Below are 16,973 nucleotides of genomic sequence, written 5' to 3' on the forward strand. Positions count from 1 at the left end.
TGGGATGGTTTTGGTTGCTACCTGTTGTACAATGTCGCGAACCTCTGTCCATAGTTCTTCAGGCACTCTGTCTATCAGATCTAATTCCTTAAATCTATTTGTCACCTCTACTGTATATTCAACAGGGATATGATTTAATTCATACCTGAGTGGCCTAGTGCTTTTCCCTTCTTTCTTCAGTTTAAGCTTAAACTTTGCAAGGAGAAGCTCATGGTCTGAGCCACAGTCAGCTCCTGGTCTTGTTTTTACTGACTGTATAGAGCTTCTCCATCTTTGGCTGCAGAGCATATAGTCAATCTGATTTCTGTGTTGACCGTCTGGTGATGTCCATGTGTAGAGCCGTCTCTTGGGTTGTTGGAAAAGAGTGTTTGCTATGACCATCGTATTCTCTTGACAAAATTCTATCAGCTTGTGCCCTGCTTCATTTTGTACTCCAAGGCCAAACTTGCCTGTTATTCCAGTTATCTTTTGGCTTCCTACTTTAGCATTCCAATCCCCCATGATGATAAGGACATCATTTTTTGGTGTTAGTTCTATAAGGTGCTGTAGGGCTTCATAGAACTGGTCAATTTCATCCTCTTCAGCACCGGTGGTTGGGGCATAGACTTGGACTACTGTGATATTGAATGGTTTGCCTTGGATTCGAACTGAGATCATTCTGTCATTTTGAGGATTGTATCCCAGTATTGCTTTTCCTACTCTTTTATTGACTATGAAGGCTACTCCATTTCTTCTGAGGGATTCTTGCCCGCAGTAGTATACCTGATGGTCATCTGAATTAAATTCACCCATTCCTGTCCATTTTAGTTCGCTGATACCTAAGATGTCGATGTTCAGTCTTGTCATTTCTTGTTTGACCACGTCCAGCTTGCCTTGATTCATGGATCTTACATTCCAGGTTCCTATGGAGAAAAAATCTTTACAGCATCGGACTTTCCTTTCACCACCAGACACATCCACAGCTGAGCGTCCTTTCGGCTTTGGCCCAGTCGCTTCATTCTTTCTGGCGCTACTAGTACTAGCCCTCTGCTCTTCCCCAGTAGCATATTGGACGCCTTCTGACCTGAGGGGCTCATCTTCCAGCGTCATATCGTTTTGCCTTTTGGTACTGTCCATAGGGTTTTCATGGCAAAGATACTGGAGTGGGTTGCCATTTCCTTCTCCAGTGGATCACGTTTTGTCAGAACTCTCGGCTATGACCTGTCCGTCTTGGGTGGCCCTGCACGGCATAGCTCATAGCTTCATTGAATTACGCAAGCCCCTTCGCCATGACAAGGCAGTAATCCATGAAGGGGGAGCTCTAATTACTGCCTCACAAAGTCAAATATTTGTTGCAAGCAGAGGATGAAGTGACAGGGGAGGGAGCAGCCATGGCTGCTCCTGCAGAATAACATGAACAGATGCCCGTATGCCTTAGGGAAACACAGTTTTCTTCTGCAAATCAGAGCTTTAAATTACAAGGCTTTTACTGATGCCAACAATTGTGGAAAGTCATTTACGTAATGATTTCTGTCACTGCTGATTAGACAGTAGATGAAAGAAAGAAGTTTGACAATTAGGAATGAATGGCCATTAATCAGAAACTTGGTTAGGAAAAGAGCCCCTTTTATGTTTTATGTTCCAGAGCAGCACACTTTTGCACCTGGCAGTCCACTGAAGAAGAAAACAACCCAGCCTTTTTGTGCTGAGTAATACAATCCCAACCTGGTAGGATTTGATCAGAATTTTGCTTTTGAAATGATTTCAGAGTATTAGCTGCTAATAAGAGATAAAACAACCCAAACAGGAGAAACCGGGGGGGGGGGGGAATTTTGTACAAGCAGAGTTGGATGAGGGGGCTTAAGGGCCAACTAATCTAATTCTTAAACCAGGGACTCCATTGTTAAAACCTACTGAGGGGCAAATGACATGGATCTTGTAATTTGTTAACTAACACAGTTATTTTGTATTTTGATTTTTAATTTTTTTTATTAAAGAGTTTTACAAAAAAAAGATTTTACAATACATATCCCCAAAACCCACCCACCCCAAACCACCCCCCTTCCCCCCCACTTCCCAGAGCTAAATACAGGGTTATAGATATAATAATCATATTCTAACTAAAAATTATCCATAATATAAAATTAACCAAATTCATAATGTGCTTTAACTCCCCTTTAACATAGATACATACAAAGTACTAACACTAAAATTAATAACAATATCCCTCTAAAATCTACTCATAAGCTAAATGGAACTTTTTAGTCTCATATTTATTCTGAATATAATCTATCCATCTCCTCCAAACTGAAATATATCTTTCTTGTGAATGATCCTTCAAATAAGCAGAAATCTTAGACATTTCTGCAAGATTTGATACTTTAAACACCCATTCTTCTATAGTAGGCAAACTATCCTTCTTCCAGTATTGTCCCACCAGTAACCGTGCTGCTGTTATCAAATTCAACATCAAATTGGTTTCTTTAACTTCACAATCTACAACAATGCCCAATAAAAACAATTGCGGAGAGAACTTTGGTGAATGATCTCTGGAGGGCCCGGGATAGGGGATATTCCTCTGTTCTAGTCCTATTAGACCTCTCGGTGGCTTTCGATACCATCGACCATGGTATCCTGCTGCGGCGTCTCAGGGGATTGGGAGTGGGAGGCACGGTTCTTCGGTGGTTCTCCTCCTATCTCCTGGGACGTTCGCAATCGGTGTTGGCAGGGGGGCAGAGATCGGCCCCTAGGTCTCTCGTTTGTGGAGTTCCTCAGGGGTCGGTTCTCTCACCTCTCCTGTTCAACATCTACATGAAACCGCTGGGTGAGATCATTCGTGGTTTTGGAGTTGGGTATCATCAATATGCCGATGATACCCAACTTTTTATTTCGACCCCAAACCACCCCAGTGATGCCCTCGCTGTGATGTCCCGTTGCCTGGAGGCGGTTCGGGTCTGGATGGGGAGGAACAGACTTCAACTCAACCCTGACAAGACTGAGTGGCTGTACATTCCGGCATCCCGGGACATTCAAAATGTTCCATCGCTTTCTATGGGGGGTGAGTATTTACCCCCCATGGATAGGGCTCGCAACTTGGGAGTCCTCCTAGATTCACGGCTTACCTTAGAAGATCATATAGTAGCCGTGACTAGGGGGGCTTTCGCTCAGGTTCGCCTGGTGCGTCAGTTGCGGCCCTATCTAGACCGGGATGCCCTCGTGACCTCTCGTCTTGACTATTGCAATGCTCTCTACATGGGGCTTCCCTTGAAGACCACTTGGAGGCTCCAACTGGTACAGAATGCGGCCGCGAGAGTTGTCTTGGGAGTTTCCCGGTACTCCCATGTTACACCTTTGCTCCGCGAGCTGCATTGGTTACCAGTTGTCTTCCGGGTGAGGTTCAAGGTCTTGGTGATGGTTTTTAAGTCCATACATGGCATGGGTCCGGAATACCTCGGGGACCACCTGCTGCCGGCGTCGACTCCCCTCCGCCCTGTGCGTTCCCACAGAGAGGGCCTCCTCAGGGTGCCTCCGGTCAGAGAATGCTGTCTGGTGGCCCCCCAGGGGGAGGGCCTTCTCTGTGGGCGCCCCGGCTCTGTGGAATCAACTGCCGGTTGAGCTCCGGATGGCACCGGATCTCCGCTCCTTCCGGCGCGGGTTAAAGACCCATTTATTCGAAAAAGCTGGCCTGGCCTGATGGGGAGTTAACTTAGGGTTTTAATATTTGTATATTCTTACTGTTTTATTTTGGGCAATAATTTAATTCTCTTTTAACTTTTGTACTTTTGTATTTTTATTATATGCCCTGTTCACCGCCCTGAGTCCTTCGGGAGAAGGGCGGTATAAAAATTTAAAAAAAATAAATAAAAATAAATAAACTTTATCTTTCTCTTAAAAATCTTTTGAATGTTCCACCAAATTTTAACCCAAAAAGCTTTTATATTTCTGCAAGTCCACCACATATGAAAATAGGTAGCTTCTAAACTACCACATCTCCAGCATTTAGACTGTAGATTAGGATACATGTTAGACAGCTTTTTGGGATCCAAATGCCATCTATAAAACATTTTGTAACAATTTTCTCTTAAATTTTGAGCCTGAGTAAATTTAACATTTCTAACCCAAATTACCTCCCAAGTATCCAACGGAATTGGTTCCTGAATATTTTGTGCCCACTTTATCATACAATCTTTAACTAATTCCGTTTCTGAATCCAATTCAATTAAAACATTATATATCCTCTTTATATGTGCAGAATTTAAATCTCTAATTTGTTTTACTAAATTTTCATCTGTAATTGTGATGCCAACCTTCTGATCCAACTTCCACCTAGCTTTCAATTAGGTATATTGAAACCAAGAGTAACTTATGTTTTCTTGTCTTAACTCATCTAATGATTTAAGTTGCCAATCATTCCCTTCCAATCTAAGTAATTCCTTATAGGAGAACATATCCAAACTCACTCCCATAGATACACCTTCTATCGCGTGTCCAGGAATTCCCCAAATCGGTATTTTATAATTTAACTTATAATAATACTTTTTGCAGACACGCAACAAGGCACTTCTAAGAATATGAGATTTAAAAGCCCTATCCACCTTTTTATCATAAAGCAAATATGCATGCCATCCATATACCAAATCCCAACCCTCAAGGTGAAGTATTCTCTTATTAGTTAAATTAAGCCAATCGCTAACCCGTGTCAAGACCACCGCATCATAATACAGTTTCAAATTCGGCGCCTTGAGTTCCCCTCTTTCCCTAGCATCTTGTAGAATCTTAAATTTAACTCTTGGTTTTTTCCCCGCCCAGATAAATTTATTAATACCCTTCTGCCATTCATCAAGGTTGGCATCCTTTTTCAATATAGGTATCATTTGAAACAAAAAGAGAAACTTCGGCAGAACATTCATTTTAACAACTGCGATTCTTCCCAATAAAGATAATTGTAACTTTTTCCAATTATTTAAATCCCTTTGTATCTTCAACCATAATGTTTCATAGTTATTCTTATATAATTTTACATTTGAAGCTGCAATATATACTCCCAAATACTTAACCTTTTTTACTATTTCAAAACCTGTTAATTTAATTAACATTTCCCTTTCACTCATAGATATATTCTTAGATAATATCTTAGTCATTACTATTCACCTTAAACCCAGAAACTTTACCATACTGAGTTATAATTTCCATCAAATCTATAACCGATTGTATCGGTTGAGATACTGTCACAACCAAGTCATCAGCAAAAGCTCTCAATCTATAATCATTCTGTTTTATTTTAATTCCCTTTATCATAGAGGACTCTCAAATTTTAATTAATAAAATCTCTAACATTAAAACAAACAATAATGGTGATAGGGGGCTTACCAATTAAGGAAGAAACAGAAATTACGTACTATAGATAAAATAGAATATAAAGGAAAAGAAGTCTATCAACAAAAGTTGATTAAGAGGAGTTTTTTAGATTTCTATTCGAAATTATATTCTAGAGAAAACATACAAGCTTTAGATATAGATAAGTATTTACAGGAAGCTCATTTTCTGAGACTTTCAAAAGAACAACAACTTGAGATGAATCGCTTAATAACATCAGAAGAAATCTCTTTAGCTATTAAACAGTTGAAAGTGGGCAAGGCCCCGGGAACAGATGGATTAACAACAATTTATTATAAAATGCTGTTGGTTGAAATGATTGAACCTTTAAAGATCTTGTTTAATGAAATTCAGACTGGAGGAGCAGTTCCTCCATCTTGGAGGACAGCTTTTGTATCATTGATTCCAAAGGAGGATCAAGACCTTACTCAACCTAAAAATTATAGACCTATATCGCTTTTGAATACAGATTATAAGATTTTTGCTAAAGTATTGGCTAAGTTTTAAAACAAATGATTCATAGTGATCAATCGGGATTTATATCTGGAAGGTATATGAAATATAATGTAAGACAAATTGTAAATTTGCTTGAATATTTGGATAAAAACAACCAAGTCCCTGCAGCACTGATATTTTTGGATGCAGAGAAAGCTTTTGATCAATTGAATTGGCAATTCTTATTGAGAGTTGTTGAGGAAATGAATTTTGGAGAAGGATTTCTACACTCTATTAAAGCTATATATCAACAACAAACTGCACAAATTATAATTAATGGGGGGCTAACAGAGACGTTTAAAAATTTTGATTTTTAATTTTTAATTTGATGTATTTTCTCTCTATGCTGAACAGACTGGTCACCATTTCAGCTACAACACAATTGGCATTACTGCGTTACCACATAACTGATTGAATTTGGCTTAGGACTGCTGCTATATTAGCTTAATGGAACAGTGGGTTGGTGAACATTTGGATATTTGGGTATTGATTTGTACATATGTATGAATGTACTGTATGAATGGGAAGTTAAGAGGAATTGGCGTGAGTTGTAATTAAAAGGCCAAGTCAACTGCCCTCCACCCCAGCCCCGAATTATTTTGTCGGAGACGTGGAAAGTGTTTCTCGTTTCTACTTCCCCTCATCTGCTCTTTTATAATTTAATCCAGCCTTACCCAAACTAATATCTTTTGGGTGTCATGGACCACAGTTCCCATCATCCTGTGGCTATGCTGGCTAGAAACGGAATGCCTTATTTTCTCTGCAATATGCCCCTAGGAGGCAGTAGATCTGTGGGATTTAGTTGTATTTAAACATTTGTTTCTTCTGCCTAATTTATTAAATCAACGTCTAATTTGAAATTAAATGTTTTGGAGAAATCCAGGGTGGTTTACAAGAAAACTTTCAAAGACAGCTATTGTAAAGCATCACTAGCACTGCTTAAAACAATATTAAAAGTGTGTATTTTAAGAACAAAAATATTAGTAGTAATTTACTTAGTGCTGTTTGACCATAAAATGAGTTGCTGTTCTACATATGCCTGGCTGAACAGTGTGTTTGGAGTTGCCTCTAAAAGGGTGAGGGATGCACTGTTCATATTTTCCTTGGGAGAAAGTTCTATAATTGGGGTGCTGTCTCTGAGAAGGCTCTGCTTGTGGCCACTGTTCTATAAACCAAACCAGGGAAACCATCTGGTCTAAATGGATGGTAAACAAAGATGATTAGTGGGCTGGAGACTAAAACATATGACAAATGTTTGTGGCAATTGGGTATGTCTAGCTTAGTGAAAAGGACTAGGGGTGGCGACATGATAGCAGTGTTCCAATATTTGATGGGCTGCCACAGAGAAGAAAGGGTTAACCTATTTTCCAAAGCATCAGAAGGCAATAATACCGTATTTTCCGGCGTATAAGACGACTTTTGAACCCCTGAAAATCTTCTCAAAAGTTGGGGGGTCGTCTTATACGCCGGGTCGTCTTATACGCCGGAAAAAAACACAAATCAGTCGAGCGTACTTTCTTGCAAAGCTGGGCCGCCCCGTGCAACCGAGCTATCTCTGGCGCGGCTCCGGGACACGGCTGGGCGGGAGTGTCGGGCGGCTCTCCCCACGCGAAGCTTTGCAGGTAACTCGTGGGCTAGGGAGCGGCGCCCTCTGCACGCCCGCGGACCCGGAGCCGTGGCGGAGAGGCGCTTTTCCCCTTTCCCTTCATGGGGGGGTGTGCGCCTCTCCAGGGACTGCTGGGTGGGCCGCGTGAAGCCGAGCGGCACTTCCCGCGTGAGTGGCTCGGCAGAGGCGCTGGGAGAGGCCGGGGAGCGAGGCAAGCTGGCGGACAAAGGCGAGAGGGGCGTGCCTGTGCTGAAGGTTCTCCCGGAGCCTGGCCTGGGGCGGGGGCTAGGGAGCGGCGCCCTCTGCATGCCCGCAGACCCAGAGCCACGGCGGAGAGGCGCTTTTTCCCTTTCCCTTCATGGGGGGCGTGGTGTGCGCCTCTCCAGGGACTGCTGGGTGGGCCGCGTGAAGCCGAGTGGCGCTTCCCACGCGAGTGGCTCGGCAGAGGCGCTGGGAGAGGCCGGGGAGCGAGGCAAGCTGGCGGACAAAGGCGAGAGGGGCGTGCCTGTGCTGAAGGTTCTCCCGGAGCCTGGCCTGGGGCGGGGGCTAGGGAGCGGCGCCCTCTGCATGCCCGCAGACCCAGAGCCGCGGCGGAGAGGCGCTTTTTCCCTTTCCCTTCATGGGGGGGTGGTGTGCGCCTCTCCAGGGACTGCTGGGTGGGCCGCGTGAAGCCGAGCGGCGCTTCCCACGCGAGTGGCTCGGCAGAGGCGCTGGGAGAGGCCGGGGAGCGAGGCGGGCTGGCGGACAAAGGCGAGAGGGGCATGCCTGTGCTGAAGGTTCTTCCGGAGCCTGGCCTGGGGTGGGGGCGGTGCCCCCTGGGCCTGCTTTCCCCCTCTGGCCCCGCTCCTCCCCCGTGCCTGCCACTCTTCTCGGCCTGGCTTGGGGCTGCGGCTGCCGGCCCCTTTTTCCGGGAAGCCCCGTGAGGAACCATGTGGCTTTTTGCAGTTCTGAAGGTATAGGCTTAGCTTCCTGTTTGGCGGGGCCTTCCAGCAGCTGCAACATTCGAGCAAACTCGCATGGGGCAAAGAGGGAAGGAAGGAGACTTGGGGAGCCTAACTTTTGGGGGCCAGCAACTTGGGAAAGCTGTAGCCTCAGGCTTCCTTCCGGACTCACCTGTCACCAGCACCGCTCTTCCCCCCGCGGGGATGCGCTTCCGCCGGGCGGTGCTGGCCGAGACGAGCCAGCAGGCAGCCGCCGTGAGCGCGGTGCTGAGGGGCAGCGGCAGGACGGCCTGGGCCAGCGCCTACAGGACGGCCAGCAGCCCCACGCGCACGCATAGCAGCAGCCAGCTCAGCAACAGGTCGGAGCGCAGGAGCCGCACCGCCAGGCTGCCCAGGAAAAGCAGCCACACCGAGAGGCTGCACGCCCAGGCCTGCTCCATGAGGGGCAGGGCGGGAAGCTGGCCGGGAAGAGGGACCGGGAGCCCGGGCCAAGCGCGCCTCGGCCGACAGTGAGAGGGAAGCGGCATGTGAGTTCTAAAAAAGAGGCTGCGGGCGGAGCTGTCCCGCCCTGCGCCGAATGGGAGAAGTTCAAGGCCTGGGGGGGGAAGCAGGAGGGGCGCCGGCCGTGGCGGGGTGGCGGCTGCCCTCCGGCGCTGCCTGCCGCCCGGGAAACGCTGCACCTCGGGGGCCGGCAGAAGCGCGGGAGCAGCGGGAGGGCCGGCGGGTAAGTATTTTCCGGTGTATAAGACAAAACCTTCAAAATCTTCTTAAAAGTAGGGGGTCGTCTTATACGCCGGGTCGTCTTATACGCCGGAAAATACGGTAGATGGAAAGTAATTAAGAAGAAAACCAGCCTAGAACTAAGCACTTGTGAAAACAACTAACCAGTGAAAAGGCTTGCCTTCATAAGTTGTGAATGCTCCTCCATGGAGGCTTTTAAGAAAAGAGATTGGATATTCCACTGTATGGAATGGTATAGGTCCCCTGCTTGAGCAGGGGGTTGGACTAAAGACCTCAAAGGTCTCTTTCAACTCTATTATTCTTTGAAAGAAGTGCTGCCAACTTCTCCCCCTCCCCTCGCCCCTTCCTGGGCACAGAGAGAGGGAGGGAAGGAAGGAGGGGAGGAAAACAGGAAGAAAGAAAGGGAAGTAGGGAAGGAGATAGGAATGACAAGGAGGGAGGCAGGGAAGGAGGGAGGGAGGGAAGGAGGGAGGGAGGAAGGAAGGAAGGAGGGAGGGAGGGAGGGAGGGAGGGAGATTGGAATGAGAGTGTGGGTGGGTCTGAGGGAAGTCCTGCCTTAGTACTTGGCCACCAGCAGCCCTGTTGCCTTTTCATGGTTCCCTGGTGGTCTCCCATCCTATTGCTGAGGATGCTTTGGTTACAAAGCCAGGTGTCCTCACATAGAGAAGAAGTGGGCCTCCCTCTGACCTACGTACTTTGCCCTCCTGCGCCCACTATGAGCAACCTAGCCAAGGAGAGTAAGCACAGCAGCAGCCTTGAGGAGGAGGTAAGTGCAGCTGGGTGCCCCCTTGGGAAAGTGCGGCTGGGCTAGGCATGGCTGTGGAGTCCTGGAGATGTGGGAGCTCAAGGGCCAGGATGGGTGCTTGACCTCCACTGCTCAAGGCTCCGGGCAACCTGTGCCATCATCCAGAGCCCCCCCTGCACAGCCTGAGAGGGACAGTGAGGCTCCTCCAGTGAACCATGCCTTGGCGCTTGCCCCGATCCCACCTCCCCTCTGCTGGAGACCCTCAGATCTGCCCCAGTTCTGTCCAGGCCCGCATAGGCACCCTTGATGCAAGTGACATTGAGCTGGCCATGCCCACCCAGTAGGCTGCACCCACCTCAGCCACACACACTCGCCCCCCTGAGGGGAACCACAATGCTGATGCAGCCCTCAATAAAATTGAGTATGACACCCCTGGACTAGGCATTCCAAGTTCCTGTAACTGTTTTTCATATGTTTTAGCCTCCACTCCCCTAATCATCTTTGTTTCTTTTCTCTGCACTTTTTCTAGCGTACATCTTTTTTTGTATTGGGGTAACCAAAACTGGTTGCAAATATGATCTCACCAGTGCAGTATAAAACAGGACTAACACCTCACATTATCATTTTTCCTTGGTGCTCTCTGAGCCTGGCTGTTGTGTCCGGATCGGCGGCAATAACAGGGAGACGGATCCAGGTTAAATTACTTTATTGATCTGCACATGGAGGAACTGGGGCTGGCAAGCCCCGGGTAGCTTTTATGCCCAGCAGCCGCTGGACACTGGCCAACCCCCTGGCTGGAATCTCCCGCCTTGCCTCAGGCACCCAACCCCACCTTCGTTGCCACTGTTGTGTCCGGATCGGCAGCAATGGAACATTTACCCCAATGGAACATTTTTCCTTTTTTAATTTAAGCCCTGCAGCTCTAAATTTCCCCAGTACCTTTTCCAGTCTCTCTGCTAGGACTTCCTCGGTTTTCCCTGCAATCAACACATCATCAAAGTAAGGGCATACTCCAGGTATGCCCTTTAAGGTCCTCTCCATCACTTCTTGGAAGATGCCTGGAGCTGCAGCGATGCCGAATTGCAAACGGTGGACTCGGAACACCCCCTTGTGGGTAACTATCGTCTGAGCGTCTGCAGCTTCCCGGGAAACAGTGAGTTGCAAATACGCCTGCGCCAAGTCAAGCTTGGCAAAGATGGCGCCGTCCTGGATCGTCGCGAGGACCTGCTTCACTGTGGGGACCAGGTAAGCATGCTGTTTCATAGCTCGGTTTAGTGTCGCTTTATAGTCGGCACAAATCCTCACGTCCCCGTTAGGTTTGAGGGGGGTGATGATGGGTGTCTCCCAGGGGCCCCCTTCTACCGGTTCCATCACTCCCTGGCCTACTAGTTTGTCTAACTCTGCCTCAATTTTTTGTTTGAGTGCAAAGGGTACCCTTCTGGCCTTAAGCCTGATGGGGCTTACTGCTGGATCCAGGCTAAAGTTAATGGGGGGTCCCTTGTATTTCCCCAAAGAGCCATCAAATACGTCAGCGTAGTTGTCGCAAACGGATTTAAGGGTTCGGTGTTGTACTCTGTTTATTCCCCCCACCCATATGCCTAAGGGACCGAACCAGTTGAGGCCGATCAAGCTGGTTCTCTGGCCCTCGGTGACTAGGAGGTCTAATGGCCCCTTAAATCCCTTAAAACAAACATCGATGGTGACTTTCCCTTTTACACTTATGGGTGTCCTTTGGAAGTCAGCTAACTGTATTTGTGTGCGTTTGATGGGGACTCGCTGCCCGCTTTTGGCTTCTATGTGTGCCAGTGTGTCCCCCGAAATGATGGACACTGATGCCCCTGAATCTACTTCCATTCTACAGGGGATGCCCTGCAGGCGGACCTCAATTTTTAATTTGGGGCTTAATAACTGGTTAACGACCACCCCCTTCCCCCGGCTATTGCCCTGTGCCTGTGGCCTGTGGGTCTCTTTGCCACTTTTGTGGGGTGTTACCTTACCTGTGGCCCAGGCGTCGATGTCGTGGAGTTGATTGTCTTGTGGTCTGCCTCTGCAAATTATTTGAATGTGGCTGGTTTTCCTGCAGTTTCGGCATTTTGCATTGTGGAACCTGCAGGATGCACGGGGGTGGTTGCCTCCACAGCTTCTGCACTTGGCTTCAGGGTCTCTCTGTCGGTTCGGACCCTCCCTCGGTGGTCTGTGCGGTTGGGGTGGTGGTTGTCACCTGGGGCGGTCGGCGCCTTCCGAACGGTTGTTCCTCGCTGGAATTTTTCCGACTCTCCGGGTGATCTCATCGATGTTCATTTCCCATGGGTAGTCCTCCTCCCCACCTTCCACATGGCTCTCTTGGTTGATTTCACCCACTGCGCCATTGCTGTTGTGGGGGGGGGTCGCGTTTCCCTGTGGATTCGTATGTGAGCAGCTCGTCCAGAACTTCCTGTAAGTTTCCGGTGGGCTTCGCGATGATTCTGTTTTGTAATTGTTCATCGCGTAGCCCTAGGACCACTCTGTCCCTGATTCGCACTTCCAAATTGTCGTATTTACAACGGAGTGCGGCTTCCCTTACTGCGGCCACAAATTCGGTTATAGATTTGCCCGGCTTCTGGTTCCTTTTCTCAAAAATCCTTCTCCAGAAGAGCTCTTGGGGGTGAAGTGCTCCTTTAGTTTTGCTAAGAGTTCAGTGTAAGACACGCTGGCCACGGCGGCCGGTTGGCACAACCCCACGACGACCCGGTAGACTGGTGTGCCGCTGATTGTTAGGAGTGCTGCAGCCTTCTTCCGGTCATCGGTTATGCCATTCACCAACATGTATCCCTCGACCTGGCCGACGTACTTTTTTTTTTTTTTTTTTTATTGAAAAGTTTTAAAAATACAGTTTTCCTTTAAAAAACCCCCTTCCCCCTCCCTCCTCCCCTCCCTACCTCCCCCCTTCCCCCCCCTCCCCCCCTCCCTCCTCCCCCCCCACCTCCCCCTAACCCCCCTCCCCCCGGACTTCCCAGAGCTAAATACAAGGTATATATATATAAAAAAGCAATCATAAACAACCATATACTAACAACTATAAATTCTAAAATCCATCACTCTCTAACTTATATAGGATCAAACAAAACTTAGCATTATTAAATATATATAGAAGACAAAATAAAAAAAGAAAAAAGAAAACGAAAGAAGACTTATTCAAATGCTAGATAAAACTTCTTGACCCTATACTTATTCTGGATAAACTCAATCCATTTTCTCCATTCCATAATATAATGTTCTTGCGAGTAATCTTTCAAATAGGCCGAAATCTTCGCCATCTCTGCCAAGTCGGAAACCTTTAAAATCCACTCTTGTATAGTCGGCAGTTCCTCTTTCTTCCAATATTGACCTATCAAAAGTCTTGCTGCCGTAACTAAATTCAACATCAACTTAGAGTCCACAACTGTAGCGTCAACAATTATTCCCAACAAAAAAAATTGCGGACAAAACTTTATCCTCCGTTTAAAAATCTTCTGCATATTCCACCAGACTTTTATCCAAAAAGCCTTGACCTTTTTACATGTCCACCATATGTGAAAATATGTTGCCTCTTCATCACCACACCTCCAACATTTAGGCTGATAATTCGGATACATACTTGCAAGCTTTTTAGGATCTAGATGCCATCTATAAAACATTTTGTAAAAGTTCTCTCTTAAACTTTGAGCTTGAGTGAATTTTACATTCCTCACCCAGATCTTTTCCCACGTGTCCATTGTAATAACTTCCTGAATGTTTTGGGCCCATTTTATCATACAATCCTTAACAAGCTCTGTTTCTGAATCGATCTCTATCAATGCAAGATATATCCGTTTAATATGTGCTGGTCCTTGATTTCTAATTTGCTTTATCAAATTTTCATCAGTCATTGCAAATCCATTTTTTTGATCTTCTTTCCACCTGGCCTGTAACTGAATATATTGAAACCAAGTCTGAACAACCTTCTCTTCTCGCAAGAAACTATATGATTTCAAGCACCAAATATTCCTTTCCAAACTTAAAATTTCCTTGTAAGTGGTCTCATCATGTTTGAAACCAGCATGTATATTTTCTATTGCGTGTTTTGGGATTGCCCACAATGGTATCTTGCTGCTTAACTTATGTCTATACTTCTTCCAAACTCTCAGCAATGCCTGTCTTAAAATATGCATCCTAAACACAGTATCTACCTTCTTATCATACAACAAATATGCATGCCAGCCAAACAACAGATCATGGCCCTCAAGATTTAATAACCTCGATTGTGTCAAATTAATCCAATCACTTATTCCTACTAGTGCAGCAGCTTCATAATATAATTTAAAATTAGGCATTTTAAGGCCACCTCTCTCACGAGTATCCTGCATAATCTTAAGTTTAACTCGTGGCTTTTTCCCTGCCCACACAAATTTATTGATACCACGCTGCCATTCCTCCAAGTTAGAGTCTTTCTTAAGAATCGGTATCATTTGAAATAAGAATAAAAATTTGGGCAGGACATTCATTTTCACTGCTGCAATCCGTCCCAACAAAGACAATTGCAATTTTTCCCAACTCTCCAGTTCTTTTTGAATTTTCCCCCATAACTTTTCATAATTATTTTTATATAGCTTTGTATTAGAGGGCGACAAAATCACCCCCAAATATTTAACCCTTTTAACAATCTCAAATCCAGTTAATCCTTCTAGGAGAGCCTTCTGCGAAACTGTCATATTTCTAGCCAAAATTTTAGTTTTCTGTATATTTACTTTAAATCCAGAAACCTTCCCATATTGTGTTATTATCTCCATCAGGTCCACAACAGAGTTCTCTGGCTGGGTCACTGTAACAACCAGATCATCTGCAAATGCTCTCAATCTGTAATCCTGATCTCCAACTTGTATCCCCTTAATTTTTTCCGAATTCCGAATCTTAACCAATAATATCTCTAATGTTAATATAAATAACAAGGGCGATAGCGGACAGCCTTGCCTTGTGCCCTTCTCAATATTACATACTGTTGTCAAACTATTGTTAACTATAATTCGGGCAGTTTGTTTTTGGTATAATGCCCTAATCGGTTGAAAAATTTTTTCCCCAAAATCCATTTTGTCTAAAACTTTCAACAAAAATTGCCAGTTCAATTGATCAAAAGCCTTTTCAGCATCTAAAAAGATTAGCGCAGCAGAGATCTGGTTGTGCCTTTCCAAAAACTCTAACACATCAACTATATGTCTCACATTGGTTTTCATTTGTCTTCCACTAATAAACCCCGTTTGGTCCCCATGAATCACCTGTTGCAGAACCCTCATCAGTCTATTAGCCAAAACCTTAGCAAATATCTTATAATCTGTATTTAAAAGCGATATCGGTCTGTAATTTTTAACTAAAGTAGCATCCTGGTCTTCCTTCGGAATCAAAGAGATAAAAGCTGTTCTCCAAGACGGGGGCACCTTTCCCCCCCTCTGGATTGTCTGGAACAGTTCCTTTAACGGTTTTATCATCTCTAATTGTAAGTTTTTATAATAGGCCGCAGTCAAGCCATCAGTGCCTGGTGCTTTATCCACCTTCAGTTCCTTAATAGCTGTAAAAATTTCTTCTTCTGTAATCAGTTGGTTAATCCCCTCTTTTTGTACTTGCGTAAGAACCGGGATGCTAGCCTTCTCCAAATACGTATCAATATCTTTTGCATTAATGTCCTCTTTAGTATATAATTTCGAATAAAAATCCACAAAGGCATCCTTAATAAGATTCTGTTGATACACAACCCTTCCTTTATGCTCAATCTTATCTATATTAGATGCCCTTTGTTTTTTCCTCAGTCTATAAGCCAACCATCTGCCTGGCTTATTAGCATTGCAAAAAGTATTATGCCTAGCAAACCGCAGATTGGTCGCCACTTGATCAGCCATTAATTTATCAAATTGTCCTCGTAACAGTCTAATAGCCTCCTTGATCTTCACCTCCTCTGGGTTCAAAATCAAAGCCTTTTCTTTTTCCTTTATTTCATTCTCCAGTTCTTTCCTTCTAGTTTCCACTGCACGTCTATGTCTATTATTCATATATATCAACACCCCTCTCATATAGGCCTTGCTAGCATCCCAAACCATATCCATAGAGGTACCCTTATTCATATTCATCTCAAAAAAATCCTTCATCCGCTGTTTGCATTCTTCCACATTTCTCTGATTTCTAAACAAATTCTCATTTACGCGCCATGAGCGTCTATCTCCTCTTTCCTTATCAATCTCCAACCACACTGGACTGTGATCAGAGATAATTCTTGCGCAGATTTTCACCTTTTTAGTTCTCAAAAGAAGATCATTAGTCAACAAAATAAAATCAATCCTCGAAAAAGATTGGTGTCTATCAGAATAAAATGTATAATCCTTCTCCCGCAAATGTCTCTCACGCCAAATATCTCGCAATTCCAGGTCATCCTTCATTTCAAAAAAAGATTTAGGCAGTCTAGCGTGACTTGGAATGCGTTTAAAGGCTCCAGCCTTATCCAACTGTACATCCATAACTCCATTCCAGTCCCCCATAAAAATAAAGGATTTATAATCCAACTGGGTAAGCTTTGTATGAAGTAAACTAAAAAAGTCAGCTTGTTGTTGATTTGGAGCATATAATCCAACTAAAAGCGTCTTTTTACCTTCAAACAACAGCTCGATCATAACATATCTTCCATGCTTATCTGCTTCAATTAGGTCCGCTGTTAAGGCACTTTTAACATAAACAACCACTCCATTTTTCTTATTCTCTGCAGAAGCAACAAATTGCGTACCCAGCCTCGAGTTCAATAAATACTTTTGATCCAAAACTCTAATATGCGTTTCTTGCAGGCATATAACATCTATCTTAAATTGTTTTAAATATTGAAAAACTTTCTTCCTCTTCTGCGGTGAGTTTAGTCCATTAACATTCCAGGTTAAAAATTTAGTTGCCATGTATATCCTCGAGAAGCTCTTGGACCACAGCTTTGATAGGACTGGTTACTTTAGGCCGTGCTCCTCCCACAGCTTGGCTATGAATGCGATGTGAAGAATCTGAAGACTTTTGCTGATCTTGTTCTTTTATTTTCTTTGCTCGTTTTAAAGCAGCACGCGTCACT

The sequence above is a fragment of the Vipera berus genome (assembly GCF_964194415.1).
Source record: "Vipera berus genome assembly, chromosome: 5".
Classification (NCBI taxonomy): Eukaryota; Metazoa; Chordata; class Lepidosauria; order Squamata; family Viperidae; genus Vipera; species Vipera berus.